This window comes from Plecotus auritus (genome assembly GCF_963455305.1).
Source record: "Plecotus auritus genome assembly, chromosome: 6".
Taxonomy (NCBI): domain Eukaryota; kingdom Metazoa; phylum Chordata; class Mammalia; order Chiroptera; family Vespertilionidae; genus Plecotus; species Plecotus auritus.
The window spans coordinates 156,267,878-156,285,264 of record NC_137773.1 but is presented as its reverse complement, the minus strand read 5'-3'; the positions used below and the strand labels follow the sequence as shown (position 1 = coordinate 156,285,264).

The 17,387-nt window shown below is 39.6% G+C and overlaps 1 protein-coding gene across 1 annotated transcript in view; it reads right to left on the bottom strand.

Annotated features, from left to right (window-relative positions):
- KCNH8 (potassium voltage-gated channel subfamily H member 8) overlaps positions 1 to 17,387 on the bottom strand; it is a gene marked incomplete at its 5' end in the record, with an annotated part of 235,657 nt that overhangs the window by 177,928 nt on the left and 40,342 nt on the right. The gene's annotated exons all lie outside the window — the stretch shown is intronic.

The following is a 17,387-nucleotide window of genomic DNA, read 5'->3' as shown; positions in this document are numbered from 1 at the left end:
GTAGTCACTTAAACTATCCCATTTTGCTAGCTGGTAGAAAATTAGTACATACTTTAAAACTCTTTGAGAGTATTAAGATATATTCTCACAACACAACATTATACAGCATAATGTGAATGAACAAATGTGTAAAAACTGACAATGGAGAAATATCAAGAAGAAAATGTTGAACAAAAGTAGCCAGACACAAATGAGTGGAATGCAATATGAATACATTCACATATACTAGTAATATAAAGACAGGCAAAACTAATTGATGGTGTTAGAAGTCAGGTGAGTGGTTAGCATTGGGATAGCATGATTAGAAGGGGACACATCTCAGGGAATTCTGGGATGCTGGTCAACTTTTTTTTTTTTTTTTGGTCAACTTTTTTTTTTTACGATCTTCATGTTGTTTACATAGGAGTGTTCAGTTTTTGAAAATTCATCCACTCTACACTTTTGCTATGTGTATTTTTCATTATGTTTGTTTTATTTCAAGAACACATTTTAAAAAGCAATAATGTTCAATTCTATTTTTTGAGCAAAAGAACCATGAGAAACGTCTTTAATAGACTCAAGTTCAAGCCTAAGGCTTATGTTTTGAAATGTTTTTATATACAGGGGTTGGTCAAAGTAGGTTTATAGTTGTTTGTATGGAAAAACACATACAGGTAATGATTATTACAATACCTTTATTAAATCCAAAGACTAAACTCTGTGTTTTGCCTATTCAGAGCTGTACACATACTTTTGCCCACACCTGTATTTTAAAATACATATTTTAAAAGTATATAAAAGTTTGCACTAGATTTCATGCTGAAAAAGATTCCTGGGCAGAAATATTTGAAAAATTAGAAAAAAGTTGTTGCTTAAAAAGTAAACTATTAATCTATTCACAGAAATTTTTCTTCAATTTTCTTTTGATCGGAAAAAAGCCTCAGTACTGTAAATTTCCATCTTACATGGGCATTGACCTTGAGTATAAGATAGAATAACAGTCAGAAATAGCCTCGTTATTTTACAGTATCCGATCTCACAAGTTCTAACCAACACAGCTGATGTGTCCATCTTGCCTTGGAATCTATCATTTTTCTCTAGTTGAACACCAGCTGAAGCAGTTGGTTGTATTTAGGAGTCATCTGACATAAACACCCTATTTTATTATAGCTGTTGCTGTTGTAGTTTTTTTAAAGTGTGGTTGAATTCACATGCAATAAATGCGTATATGATATGTGTCTACTATATAAAGCATGAATGGAATATATGCCTACCCCCCACATCCTTCTAAAAGTTTTAAAGCCATGATTTTCTCTGTTCATTTGACTCATCTCTGGTTTCCTTTCATTCATCTCTCTTAATATCTATGTTACAGCAACTCCATTTCAGTACTTCATCACCAGACTCCATGAGACCTGGGATCCAACCATAGCTCCTACATTAACTAGCCATGAGACCACCATACAGAAGTCAATTAACTTCTCTGGAACCTGGTTCCCTCGATCTTACATCCTCCGGTCTAGGGTGGATATAGGGCCCCCAAAATGTGAGATAATAAATTTATTCTATTGTTTATGACTAATGAAGAAACCTCACAAATAAGCCACATTTTTGGCAGAACACTGCTATCTCCATCAACCCAGAAGGGGTCTTACTTCAATTTTTTTATGGCTACTACTTCAAGTTGAAAGCCCTCTTCACGAATTCTGCAGCAATGGTAGGAACAAAAAGAATAGGGCCAAGCTATCAATCAGAATCTAGAGTCAGTAACAGTGGGGACATGGATAATGGTATGAATTTGATATTTTGGTTCACATTTTAAAGCATCTCTCTGTCAATTACCTTGTAAGAGCATCATCCAAATCAGAATAGAGGTTATTAATTTTCCTGAAAAGGCATTTTATCTATACACTCCAACAAGCATCATTATTGTCTCCATAGAGCTTTTGCACAGGTGCACCAATGTGTTTTAGAGAGAGGCAAAAAGCACAAAATGAGATGAAAGCCAGGAAATAGCTGCCAACACTGCAATATTTTCTCACAACCCAGGATGTACATCTGTCATTTCACATCATGTTCTGGAAGAGCTGAAAGATCACTTTGAGGTCTGTCTTTTAAAATACAAAGAGATGTGATCTCTGACACTGTATAAATTCAATAAAACTTCATTAATATGGGTGCCTCTAAATTCAAGTTTTAGAATGATTTGTCATAAACTAGGCTGATGTCTACCTTCCCATTGCATAAATGACCCCCCAAAAATGTATTAAGGGAAATAGTGTACGGGACATATAAACTTATTTTCTCCTTCCCTACCTTCTTCCCTTCTCTCAACTGCTCCTTCACATTTATCTGCACGAACTGCCTTACAAATATGGCTTTGGGTACCTTTAAAGTTAGAAAGCAAGGCATATGACACTTGTTTCCTTCTCCTGAAAGAGGATGAATGCCCAAAGCTTCTAACCAGGTTCAAAGCAAGACCTTTCACACAATTTGTTTACTTATCCTTCCCTGCTCTCCCACATCTCTCCACCAGGCCCTCTGCCCTGGCTCTCTGACAAAATCTTCAACCTTACACGACTGTAATAATTCACAGCTATTCCCCAGGGTCTGCCTCTTCCTTCTGTACTTAAGAGCACAATGATGGTCATGCAACACCATTCAGTTAGCAGTGATTCAGGCCTGGTACTGCAAGTCTTAGGGTTAAGGTGGTAGGCAGCCAATCCCTCGCCCTCAAATCCAGAGATGTGAAGGATCCTTAAAAGCAAGGTTAGAGGGCAGAAATCTTGTGTCAGTTGTAACTCCTTTTGTCTATAGCAGCCAATAATTACCATGTGGGTTGGTGAGTGCTAAAACAGATGAGGCTCTGACTGGATGTAAGTTAATAACACCATTAATTTCCATGGTTAAATACAATTCATGAGAAGAAACAGGGTTTATACCCTATGTGGTAAAATGTATTTTCAGAATTGCATAAATAATTACACAGAGCTTAAATATGGTGGAATGTTCCATTTTGGTACTTTCTTTTTCTTCATTGGGAAAAAGGGCACAGGAGAATTTGACTTGCTAATATTTACAAGTGGAAAATACAAGGAGGTACCGGTATACAGAAAACTGAGTTGTGAATTGTTTCCTTTTCTTTAATGATTATGCTGTCATATGAGTAGTTACTAGTTGCACTTCTCAATGCAGCACAAAATGGGATATGGATACTTTGCATGTCCTCATGTTTCTTGTATCAAGCAGGATTTTGATTGGATTTTTAATGATAAATATATGTGACCTTTAGTTTTTGCAACTATGACAACACTAACGTGATAGCCTAAATGTTATCAGCATCAGTATCATGTGACCTAAATATTTTCAGGTGTTCATCACATTTCACATTAAATCTGATAAGTCTTATTCTCAACAACCATTGTCTCAGTGCTACTTACTTATTGATGTGGGGACATGTTTGACAGTTTTTAAACATTAGTCCAGGGGATGTGAATTGGAGTGGGGTGGGACAATGACCACAGGTAGGTGAACAAGGCTACTGTTAATGGTAGCTGAATGCTGGGACACCTGTATCTGTAGCAGAAAGAGTAGAGCATCATGGGAATGCTACTGAGTAAAAAGAGATAGAAAGAAAAAAGAAAGGAAGGGAGGAAATAGGGAAGAGCAGATCAAGTGATGCTTAACTGATTTGAAGGTATCAAGCTTTGGAGTATTTTTTTTTCCTCTTTCCATTTTGCTCCAAATTCCCTTTGTCCTTAAATAAAATACTCTCTTCTTCTCCTTGGAGTATGTATAGCCACATCTCATAAATCTCTAATAATTATGTAGAAGAGAAGCTTGAGAACTTGAGATCTAAAGAATATCCCCAAATGGACTCAGTCAATAGTTCCAACATCCTTGCTCAGCAAATCATTTATTGGATCATTGACCAGTAGAGTTATTACTTGCTTTAAGACAACCAAACTGCTTCTGATGATAAACACAGATAATTCTTACCTACAACTGAAAGGATTTTCAATATGGTTTAAACACAAATTCAACTGGGATAGGTTTTGAGGAGAAGCCAGGACATTTGGGTATAGTCTAATGAGAAATACAGATAAAGGAGTCCTGACAATATAATGCACACAGCAAGGACTTTATCCATCTTTGATTATGTACTGGATACTATCCCACATACTTTATATAGATTATATCTAAATTTCTCACTCATCAATCTGACCAATATTTTACCAAACTGAACCATACTTTATAAAACTGAAAACTGTATTATCTTCAGAGTATCATACCTAATAAGTGCCAAAGACTAGAATTTAATACAAATCTTAGTTTGATATTCTAATTTTGCTTAGCTATATATTTTAGGAATGATCCTATTCTATGAACAATGTTTTAGGAATTGAGTTTCACTTCCATTTAATTTTTATTTTTACCCATGCTAGAGGACATAATGAATGATACATATACTTTTAAAAATGTCACATTATAAAAGAAGAAAATAAAGTAAAACTGATCAACAAATTTCACTCTCAACCCTGTAATAAGAGTATAACTTCTATTTGAAATCAGACTCAACCGCTTTGGTTTCAGATTGGAATACATCTTTAATTAAGGTACGCATGGCACTCATTCTTAATTTGCTTGAGTAGCCAATGAGACAGTGAGATCAGATAATCTACCATTGGTGCTGTTTTTAATGGAGACAAAGAGAATGTACTTATACAAGCTTCATGATTGAAGTTTCTAAGTACAGTTACCTAGTTGCTCATGGGTATGTATGTTACTGGCTGTTGAGTCGGCTCCAATTCCTGGTGACAACATGAGTGATGCCTACAATGACTTGTCCTCAACAGTCCTGCTCGGCTCACAGAGACTCATGACTATGGATTCTTTTATAGGGTCAATCTATCTCATAGTTGGTTTTTCTCTTTTCCTGCTGCCTTTTAGTTTTACCCCAGAATTATTGTTTTTCCAAAGAACCCTGACTTCTCATGATGTTCCCGAAATAGGACTGCTTCAGTTCTGTCATTTTTGCCTCCAGCGATGTTTCAGACTTATTTTCCTCCAAGACCCATTATTAATTTGTGCTGCACCATATTCTGACCTCATTCAGAAAGCCTTTGAATTCTCATCTCAGTATGTTCCTGCTTCTCAACTTCTTAGAAAGCTTCAGAAAAGGTGATCTCCAACTTTAGGTAGGATACATGGCAACATACTCAGGATTCATTTTTTCTAAGACTGAGTCCCAATCAACTTTTAATAATCCTCTTGGGGAAAGAAGGCCAGATAGGAGGGGCAGTTGTTAGCAGAAAAATGTCTGACCCAACAGGCTTGGCTTTGTGATTGCTACTTGCAAGCCACTTCTTTCTGAGAATAAGCCACTGAAACAGACTTACTCCCTTGATACTTGACTTTTAAAATTTCTTCAAACTCGTAGTTGTCTGGTGGAAAAGAACTTGTTTAAATGAGAATTTGAGAATCAAGTTACCGGTTTATAATTGCACAAAGTTTTTGTTGGAGGAATCTATGGTGTTTGTGGGGCAATGAACATGATTTTTGGGGCCAATAAACATAATTCACACATGACCTCATGATAGTTAGGGGGTTTGGGGACTCTGGAAATAGTTTAGGATCCAAACGAAAATATTTGGAGATTGCATTGCAAGTAATTGAACATACAATTGTTCATTCATGTAACAAATATTGACTGAGTGCCTGTTATGGCCAGAAACTGTTTTAAGTATTTGAATACATCAGCAAACAAAACAGAACAGATCTCTGTCCTATGCCCTGAGAGAACTTACATTCTACTCTGGCGAGAGAAAAACAGTAAAATTATAAATAATTATATAATTTATTAGAAGGTTTTAAATGCTACAGCAAAAAGAAAATGTAGAACAGGGTAAGGGCATATAGAATGTGGACAAAGGTGGTGTAGAACTGTAGCTTGACATTTTAAGGAATGATTCACACAAGTGCTACTTAACCTTTATGTGTTATTGCTGGTCCTCTTAGAAGCAAACCATGAGACGGTCATAATACCGGTCTGAGGTCAAACAAAGGAGAGAAGAAAGGAAGGAAAATTGGATGATGGTATCTCAGACTGCAGTGTAGTTCTAAGGAAAGTTCACTAAGGCCCTCAGGGAGTCATCTAGTCAAGTCAGCCATCAAAGCAACTCTGCATCTCCCTGCTTCACTCAGCCACTGGCTGGGAGCAGCCCATGGAAAGTTTGGCCTCTGTGCCAACACAGTGATGTGTTTCAGAGCACAGCAGCTGTGTTGTCAGCCAACCGATCTCCTGTAATGCGATACAAGAAGGACATTCTCATGGTTGACATATTCGTACAGTAGACATCTCTTATTTTGAACAGAATAGCATCGTGCCCCTTCTTCTTGTCCCTGCACTTCCATATTCCACTGGGAACCAAAACTCTTCTCTGCATGGAGCCTTGATAGAGCTATCAAGCCAGGTGCTCTGACTAGTCCTCACTTGAGGGATGAGAAAATGGTCCCTCCTGGACCAAATTACGTTCTCTTGGTCTGATAATTTAATCTTGACCAGAGGGACCCAAGATAAAAAATGGAGTGGGCAGATTCATTCACCAATAAGGGCCAGAAAAAATCTTTCCAGTTATTCCTACTAGACGTTACAGAACATACTGCTTCCTATCTTTTTCATGAGCTGACTGCTCATTACTTTCTCTGATTCCAAAGTAACAACATGTTTTCAGTAACTTATGATTTTTGCCTAAGATAACCAGAATCAATTTATGTTGACTATGAAGAGCCCTAATTACAAAGTGATACAGTATTTAGAAAAGGATAGTCAAAATGTAATGGAAAGAACACAGGGCTTAGATGACATTGCATGTGGTCGAGTTCTGGATTCTTCATTTCCTTGCTGAGTATCCTCAGATATAAGTTTTACATCTGTCTGCATCACATCTGCATACTGGATATATGGCCACTTCCCGTGGTTAAGAGCTTTGAAGAGATCAATATATATAAAAGCATTTCATACCTTTGACTAGTTATATAAAGTAAGGGTTTTGCCTGTATGTTTGATTTTTTTTCACCATCAAAAGCAATCAGGCACAACTATGGCTCAGTATTAATATTTGTTAAAGCCAGATGATAGTATGGGGAGAGAGTTTTTATTATAAGAATCTCTGTTTCCTGTGTACGTATGAAACATTTCATGCTTTTTTTTTTCTAACTAAGGAAACATCACTTTGGAAAACGATGAATTATTTAGCATTTCCTTGAACATCTAATCTAATTTTAAGTTGTAATATACAAAGTCATCTTAAATTGCTGGAATTAGAAAAGATATTAGATATTATGAGGTGGAACTCTTTATTGTAAAGATGAAAATCCCAAGTTCAGAGTGGTGAAGTAAACTGTCCAAGGTCAAAGGGTTAATTGTTGGAAGAGTTGAAACTAGATCTCAAGTCTTATGACTTTCAGTTTTATGAGGTTTGTGCTAAAACACAGTGCATTTCTTCAAACATTAAAAAAAAATCACCAAAGGAAAAATATCACATAAGTGACTAATCTAGTTTGTTATCTTTATAGGAAAAAGTATAGTGTTTGTATGTATTATTGATTAAATAAGCCAGAACATGTAACAAATTCAGCATTGATCAAATCCTTTTTAAGCAATTAGGTTCAGAATTAGAATCTGTGTTTAAAAGGTTGGGCAAAAAAGATAAAAAAAGATGGAAAAATATTTTCTGTGAGCGATCAAAAATTTTGAGATGAGAGTTTGGAAATAAAGAAATAGGAATGGAAAAGATATGGTTACGGAGCTCCTGACAATTCTCCAGGGTATAAATAGAAGATGGCAGTTTGAGGTGTCACGTTAGCACTTTCCAAGAACACGCAGACAACAAACATACTGAACATTTCTCCTATTGTGCAAACTCAACTCAGTGAAGACTCAGAAGCGCTGTGCCAGATTGCCCTGAGTCACAACTTGGCAGGCATGTGAGACAAAACACTTAAATGCTTCCTCAACTTACTGCTTCTGCCCTCAAATGGAGCTGATACCCCACCAGAAACTCCAGAATAAACCCCAGTGCCTGGGGAAGCATTGCTGTACCCACCGAGTTCAGGTGAGGCATTAGCACTGACAAGCCTGCCCCAAGACAGACTAATGGTTAGTGAGAAGTAAATTTATGCATAGTATTTTTTCTCTAGCTTCTATAAGATTATAGGCATTTTCCTCTAAAACAAAAAAGGACATTTGGAATCTATACATGTAATTACAATATGACAATTCAGAATTCTTCTAACCATGTGGGCTCTAATTTGTTACTAATCTTCAGAGGTCAGCAAACTTTTTCTGTAAGGGGCTAGATACTAAATATTTTTAGCTTTGTATTATATATAGTCTCTGTCTCAACTACTTAATTCTACTGTGATAGTGCTAAAATAGTAATAGATAATACATAAACGAATGAGCATGGCTATTTAAAAAAAATACACATCCTTTACAGAAACAGGCATCCAGTCAGATATGGTCCATTGTCCATACCTTGTCCTTATGTAGAAGCCTACAGATTACTGTACACTAGGAGTTCATTCTTGATTCCTTGAGAGTTTTGACCAGACTCTGTACTACCACAATATTTAATAAGAAGTACTATTTGTAGGTGCAAGAACCAGGTAAAGTCTTTCTTTAGGTAGAACCTAGTCTATGAATGTCTTAGTGGTGTGCATTCTAAAAGATTTTCCAGACAACCCTATTTTTTTAACTCAATTAGTCACTTCTTTTCTCTTTTGTTACAAGAATGGACTTAATTATTTTTCAACAGAAAAATAGGCTTAACTATCAATGACCTAAAAGGGTCATTGACAAGGCCTTTCTTCCCATTCCAAAACAGAAGCTACTTTGGAGATGATGGCATAGAATAGGAACTTTCTGAGCTGCATTAAAAAGCAAACTACAAGCAAACCAGGAGCCTACAGGAGTGAAATGGAGATTGTGGTCAGAGTCTATAAGCCTCAGGCCAAAGCAACTAGAAGCTGAAATATGTTCCACACTTCTCCTCTGGCAATCTCTTTTGTGCATGAAGCAGAACAGGTAGTTTCCTAAATCATTGTAGATATTATACACAATGAAACAACCTTGGGCAAAAGGGGATTTTTTTAAACCTCAAAATGCATTCTGAGTTTAATGTGTTTTCCCTTCTAATAGTATCTGTTCTCGGGAGCATTGCTAAGATTTCTCTTGCTGTTTGACTACTCTAGCATTTCCGAAAGAGTGCCTGTTTGTTTGTTTTTTTAGAAAGTGGAATATGATGTTTCCAAAGAACATATATGCATATATGCATAACCCATGGACACAGACAATAGTGTGGGGAAGGCCTGGGGTGGGATGGGGGCTGGGTAGGGGCGGTTAAGAGGGTGAAAAATGGGGGACATCCATAATACTGTCAACAACAACAACAATAATAATAAAAATAGTAGAACATGATGTTTCAAAAGTTAATTTAGTGGACTCAAATTTGAGGAATTCTGGGAAAGTAAGGGCTTCAAGAAAAAGAGTTCTTTCATTTATAGTTTGGTTATACTGGCAATTGGTAGAGATGTACCAAGCCATATTTTGTCACTTAATTTTTAACAATGATGCATCTTGGATCTATCATCAGTGCTTGTGGATTAGTAAATATTGAAAACAAAAAAAAACAAAAAACGAAACCCATGCCCCAGACTTCCCTCCCCTCTCATATCAAAACATATTCAGCCAACAAAGTATAGAAAGAATGATGCACATTTTAGTCATTCTTGACACTTTCTTCCTTCTCATCCCCCAAACCAAAGAGATCAAATCCTGTCCATTCCAGTAGCTAATCCTCTGAAATCTGTTTTCAACCCAGTCACTCTGCTCTCTTTATTGGCCACATCCTAGACTAAGCCAGAGATTATCAAACTACCGCCTACGTCAGAGTCCCCTGAAGGCTTGTGACAGCAGGGGTTGTGAGGCCCCACCTCCAGATCTGATTCAGTAGGTCTGCACTGAGGTATCTGTTACTTTGCATTTCTTACAAGTTTCAGGTGATACCAATTATTGGCCTTCAGATCACACTGAGTAGCACTTGTTTGAGTAACCAGCATCAGGTATGTGGACAACCAGCAAAAGTGACCTTTGAAAAATGAAATATTCATCATGTGACTTCGCTGCTTAGAACAACGAGTGCCTTTAGTTATCTGGCGATAGCCTGGGCTTGGTCTATAAAGCCCACATGACCTAACTGCTGTCTACCTTCCCACTCCCATGTGATTCCTTGCTGCCTGACACTTGCCCTTCTCTCCTTTTCTCAAATGAGGCAGTCTCTCGTGGGACCTTTGCACATGTGGCTCTCTTTGCCTAGAACGCTTTTATTCTTTCCTCCCCATAGCCAATTTCTATGTACCCTTCAAGATTTAACTCAAACATCACTTCCTTGATGAAGCCTTCCCTGTACCTGAGATTGGGTTGGATCTGCCCCCACTTCCCTTTATTGCCTCCACAACAGCCTTTAAGTTGCCTGCAAACTACTAACAGGTTCGTGTGATTATTTGATATATTTTTCCAAGTACACTATAAAGGTCAAGAGAACAAGGATGATGTCTTATTTTCTCTTACACTCTTCCATATTCAAAGCAGAATGAGTACCTGGCCCAAACATCACATATTAAGATGAATTCCAACTTTATAATAATATTGCTATTGGTTGCAAGAATGACAGCTAACATTTACTGAGTGCCCATGTGCCAGGCACCATGCAAAACATTTTGCAGGCAACATTTCCTCTAAGCCTATGAAGATGTTATTACTATTATGACCATCTTACAGATGAGGAAATTGAGGCTCAGGAAGTTGAAGTACATTGCCCCAAATCACATAGTTCATAAGTGTTGGGAGCTTTTTTGCCTGGTAGGAACAAATCTAGACTCAGAATCATTACAGCAAACATTTATGTGGTTTTTATATTTTCTATCACTTTCTTTATCTGACCCCTTAACAGCTTTAAGAGAAAAATGTTATATCTGCCTCTTACGGGCAGGATTAGATATTGAAGGGAAAAATGACTTAGCAAAGGTAATGTACAGCGTGTCAATGATTTAGCTAGGACTTCACACACACAAAGCTTGTAACTTTTTTTCATTGAAGGTGATAAAAAGTACTCTCTATGATACGATGATTTGTATTACATTTCTATTCTCAATTATGCATCTGAAAATTTGAGCATTGTGCCAAGTTGTTAAAGGCCAATGATTAGATTACTTCTTGAGGAGCTCTATCAGCTTTGAGAGATATTCACATTCCAGAGCTTCTAGGTAGAGAAACAAAATTTATTTTCTTGCATTCAGAATGTTCCCATTGTCTCCAATACCAACCACAAGGATTCCCGAGTTGTGTGCAAGTTGCTGGCTTTGTCTGCATTCCCTGGTGCTCTCTCTCCAGCTGCTCCCCTTGCATTGTTTTGCCAGTGTGCTCTGGGGAGGCACCCACCTGTCCTGGCTGCCTGATTTGTTTACCTCCTTTGTGCCCAACCTCCCAGAGACAGCTGCGCTAGAAAGGACTAAGAGCAAAGGATGTCAATGAATAAATCCTCCAGATCCCAATCCTGCATTCTGGAATTAATATACCTCAGGGAGAACCTGGGGAACTTCCCATGCTAGCAAATGTTGATATATTAAGCTACCAGAAACTCCAGAATGCCACTCTACCTGTGCAAAATAGAAAATTAAAACAAATTCTCCAAGTAGAAAAGAAAAAAATATATATATTCTAGTAATTAAAGCAATGTCTAAAATCAGAAAGAAATGAAGTGAATGGGGTCAGAGGTCTCGGGAAACTTGGAAGGAGAGCTAATCGTGACATTGAAACAGAAGAGCAAAATGAGTTTATAGGAGAATGTAGAAATACACTCAAACAGAGCCTCAAGCCTTTTCCAATGTGGCCTAGCTCCATTTGAAACAGCAAGGCAGACATTTTTACTCATTCAACCAGTCAGCAAGTACTATGTACCAAGGGCTTGTTTTAGGCACTGCAGATACCTAGATTAACACGGCACCTGAACGTTCACCCTCAACCAGACATAATCTCATGGAGAAGATAGATGTAAAAAGAGAAGGTTGAAAGTGTGTCTTAGTTGGTTTGGGCTTCTAGAACAACAGCTGATAACTTACTTAATTTTCACTCCTTTTCAGGTGTAACTGATTTGAAATAATGGGTGAAGCCAGACTAAGCTTTGAACAAAGAAAATGAATCCTAAAGTGCCACTAGACTGTTTTTATTTTTTATTTTTATGGGCTACATAAAAGATAAAGTTTATGGTACAAAATCTGCAACAGTTGATGAATTGGTGCACAAATACCGAACAAATGATTCTTGACGTTTGCGATTCCATTGCTACCGTAGATTGATGGATTTATAAACAACAAAAAATTTATTCCTTACAGTTCTGAAGGATGGAGGTCCAAGATCAGGGTGCCAGCCTGGTTTGGTGAGGATCCTCTTTTGAGATGTTGACTGCTGACTCCGCATTATATCCTCACATCACGGAAAGAGAGAATGCTGGCTCCCTGGCCTCTTCTTATAAAGGCACTAATCCTATGCACCAGGGCTCCATCCACGTGACCTAATTACCTCCCAAATACCCGACCTCCTACACAAACTGGGATTGGGGTTTCAACATAGGAATTTTAGGGGAACAAGAACATTCAATTCATTGCAGGATGGTATCTATGACAAAGAATAGAAACCTGATTTGATACAGGTTACAGAGGACATAGACTTGAAATGAATCTTGATGATTGTATTAGCTTAATGAGGATGGGGGGAGGAAGATGGGCCGTACCATTCCTAGCAGGGGAAACATCAACTAGAAAGGCACAAGTTGGAACACGGAATAGTAACAAAACAAAAACAATAAAATGGGCTGCAGCAGGGGGGTGTGCTAGAGCGTGAATGAGGAATGAAGAGGGAAAAAAGAGTGGAAAGGGAAAGGATGATTTTAAAGCAGAGGTCCTCAAACTTTTTAAACAGGGGGCCAGTTCACTGTCCCTCAGACCGTTGGAGGGCCAGACTATAGTTTTAAAAAAAAAAACTATGAACAAATTCCTATGCGCACTGTGGGCCTGGGACGAGTTGGCTGCTAAGCAGGACAGGCAGCGGCACCCGGCGGGCCGGATAAATGTCCTTGGCGGGCCGCATGTGGCCCGCGGGCCATAGTTTGAGAACCCCTGTAAGGGATAGATTATAGATGAGCTAGCTCATGAATGGCTTTAAATGCCAGATTCAACAGTTTGCACTTATCCTGAAAGGCAATGAGGAAACACTGAAGGCTTTGTCATAGATGAGTAGCATGATCAGATTTGCACTGTAGAAAGATGGCATTGAAGACAGTGAGGAGGGGGGATTTATGAGGGCACAACTGGAAACAGGGTGACTGGGTATGTGGAATTGTTGCAACTCAGACTTTGAATCATGAGAGTCTGAAACTAGGGCAGTGGCAGGAAGATGACTTTCTATATCAGAGCAAACAGGTTCAGGTGGGTGCCCTAGAGATCTGAATTTCTGGCATCTGTTATTGTATAAATTTGGTGGATGTCATGTAGTAAAAGCTCATCAGGGAGATATAAAGTACAGCTCTATTTTTATATAATCGCAACCAGTCAATTATATAATTATTCATGTTGAGAGTATACTCTAAGCATGTCTAGAATGGTGTGATTTTTTTGTGTTAATCTTGTAATTCTTATACAAAGACATAGAGCTCTCAGCTAAGACTTCACAGAACCTTGAAGCTCTTCTTGAAGGTGGTTAGATGTTCATGGCTTCCTAGTAAGGTGAGGGGGAACCAGCCCACAGGCCAGGGCTCTGAATCACCCAGGACCAGGCATTGGATTCAGGCACCTAACTGTGAGGTTCTGAGGGTCTGGCACTGGGAAATGGGAGTAGACAGGTTCTTCTTTTTGGTGGAACATGTCAGGGGAGGGAGGGGTATTTATTAAATTGCTATAATGTCCAGGAACAAGCTGGTGCGCATCCAACCTGTTTAGTCACACACAGCACACACTCAGAAGGGCTCCAGGCTTTGGCTTAATACTCTGCTGTTGCTGCCTTGAAATTTGTAGTTTTGTGTTTTTTTTTTAAACAAAGGAGTATGCATTTTCACTTTGCCATGGGCCCTGAAAATTATGTAGCCTTTCCTGACAATGTCTATGTACAATGGGTATCTCATTTGGTCCTTTATCAGACATCTATGAGGTGGTATTTCTATGAAGATCAAGCTGAGGCTCAGACAAGCAGAGTCACTTAATGAGGGTATACACTTAGGGAGTGAAAAAGAACTAAGATTGTACCCCAAGCCTTTCTAACTATTGCTCTATTTATAGCAGCTATTCAGAGCTAGTCCTTGGCCTAGGCACAGCCTTCACCGGAGCTTGATCCTCCAAATTCAATATCATTTCTTCTCACCATAGATTGAGAACATTTAAAATAATAAGCTTCTTTATTCCAAAGGGAACTTGTTTAGCTCCAAAGATTCTCAAACATTGTGGTTATATTTCATTTCTGGCTAACAAATTTGGAATAATAAACAGCTACAGGTAAAAAAATGACTGCCTTTATGGGTTCTTTCCTTGCTAGTTTGCCAGTTATTCCCCAAGGGGTACATATAGCCCCTGGGAAGTCCATCCATCTACTGTCATAGACGAGGGGCAGGTAAGGCAGAGCCACAGGTTTCCTTGGTAGGAAGCTTAGGTTGGCCATTCCCATGAGCATGGCTTGGTGTTTGAGAGGACAGGGGTCAGGAATAGATGGCCAGCACTTGGATCCCAGCCTTTTACTTAACTTCTCTGTGAATCAGTTTCTTTAACTCTAAAATGGGGTGTTAACAGATCTGCCTCAAAGGGTTGATGAGAGGATTAAATGAAGTAGCAACACAGGCAAAGGGCAGAGCACAGAGCTTGGCCTACAGTGAACACTCAGTAATTGCTAGCTGTGGCTATTTTATGAAGTTGTCTGTGTTAAGTCAGGAAGGCTGACACTGAAGAAGTGAAGGTATGCAGCAATCTGGTTAGGTAGGGGCAGTGACTGCTCAATCTCGACAGGACAGGCAAAGCTAAGCAGTTCTTGATGAATGCACGGATGCCTCTTCTATATATCTGGCTCATTCTGTTCCAATCATCCTGGCTGCAGAGCCTGGGTAAGCACTTCTATAAATGGACTGATGTGAAACTTCAGCTCATTGATTAAACAATGCAACCGTAACCCTGTGCACAGAAAAAGAACAAGCTTTCTGTTAGCGCAGCTTGCTCAGATACATGGGGCGTAGACCAGGAAAGCTGCCTAGGTTTACAAGCGCAAAGCTTGACTACACATACAAGCGATAAGATAAACTGCAAGGCCGGCTCCTCACCCAGGCTGCACATGCCGTCTTCAGAGCACGTTCTCTCTGAGCCCTTTGCCTTCCTACTACAATCACTTTAAAGCTGTTTACTGTATTTGCATTTCTGAGCCTCATCTCTTGAATGCAAAAGACACAGGATGGAAATATAAAATACTAATCTTCTATCAAGACTGAAAGGACAAGAAACCAAGATGACGGCATAGGTAAGCACCTAAACTGCTGCCTCGCACAACAATTTCAAAACTGCAACTAAAAGACAAAACGGACACCATCCAGAACCACAGGAAAGCTGGCTGAGTGGAAATTCTACAACTAGAAGGAAAGAGAAAAGCTCATGGAGAATTGGAGGTACAGCAAAGGGTCATTGTGCACGCAGAGAGGAAGGGCGGCTGAGAGCCTGGCTGACTTTCTCTGGCGGGAGGGGGAAGGAAGCCCCCGAATCACTGAACCCCAGTTCCGACTGCACTGAACCCCAGTTCTGGGCGAAACCCCATGGACCCAGGCTCATACAGGGGGAGTCTGGACTGTCAGGTAGAGAGAAAGGCACCCAGAGACTCGGAGACCTGGGAGAGACCCGGGGGAGCCCCGGCGGGCAGGGGTCTGGAGGCACGCGCACCAGTGTGCACAAGGACTGCGGAGGTTGCCACAGGCTTTCCCTAGCAGAAGGGAGTCGGAAGCTCCTGACTGCACTGAACCCCAGTTCTTACTGCACTGAACCCCAGTTCCAGGCGAGCCCCTGGGGACCCACGCTCTTACGGGGGAATCTGGACTCTCGGGTGGAGACTTGGGAGCTGGGGAAGGCAGAGGTCTGGAGGCACGCGCACGCAAGGGCAAGGCTGACGGGAAGACAAGACTGTCTGCTCCGCCCTGAGACTCCACCCCATCCAAGCTGAGCACAGAGGCTTTTGCAATTTGGCAAGTCTAATCCTATAAGGCTGTCTCTAGCACCAAACTTCTCCCAGCGTAGTCACAGCTGATCCTCACAGCCAACTGGCCTGGAGGTCTATTCCTCCCAGTGATACCAACAACAATCAAGACTTAACTACAACAAGGCTGTACACACAGTCCACAAAGGGGTGCACCAAGAGTATCCACCTCAGGTTAACTGGGGAGGCTGACCCACTGGGCCATATAGGAAACGTAGCACACAAAGCTACCCTACCAACTCAGGGAAGTAGTGAAAATGTGGAGACAAAGAAACAGATCACAAACGAAAGAAATGGAGGAAAACAAACGACTGGATATAGAATTCAAAACCACGGTTATAAGGCTTTCCAAGAATATCCTAGAAAAGGCCGATAAATATAACGAGACCCTCGAAGATATGAAAAAGGACCAACTAGAAATTAAACATACACTGACTGAAATAAAAAATATTATACAGAGACCCAACAACAGACTAGAGGAACACAAGAATCAAGTCAAAGAATTGAAATACAAAGAAGCAAAAAACACTCAACCGAAAAAGCAAAAAGTTGAAGACAGTGTAAGAAGCCTCTGGGACAACTTCAAGCATACCAACATCAGAATTATGGGGGTGCCAGAAGAAGAGAGAGAGCAAGATACTGAAAACCTATTTGAAGAAATAATGACTGAAAACTTCCCCCACCTGGTGAAAGAAATAGACTTACAAGTCCAGGAAGCGCACAGAACCCCAAACAAAAGGAATCCAAAGAGGACCACACCAAGACACATCATAATTAAAATGCCAAGAGCAAAAGACAAAGAGAGAATCTTAAAAACAGCAAGAGAAAAACAGTTAATTACCTACAAGGGAGCACCCATACGATTGTCAGCTGATTTCTCAACAGAAACTATGCAGGCCAGACGGGAGTGGCAAGAAATTTTCAAAGTGATGAATAGCAAGAACCTACTAAGATTACTCTACCCAGCAAAGCTATCATTCAGAATTGAAGGGCAGATAAAGAGCTTCACAGATAAGAAAAAGCTAAATGAGTTCATCACCACCAAACCAGTATTATATGAAATGCTGAAAGG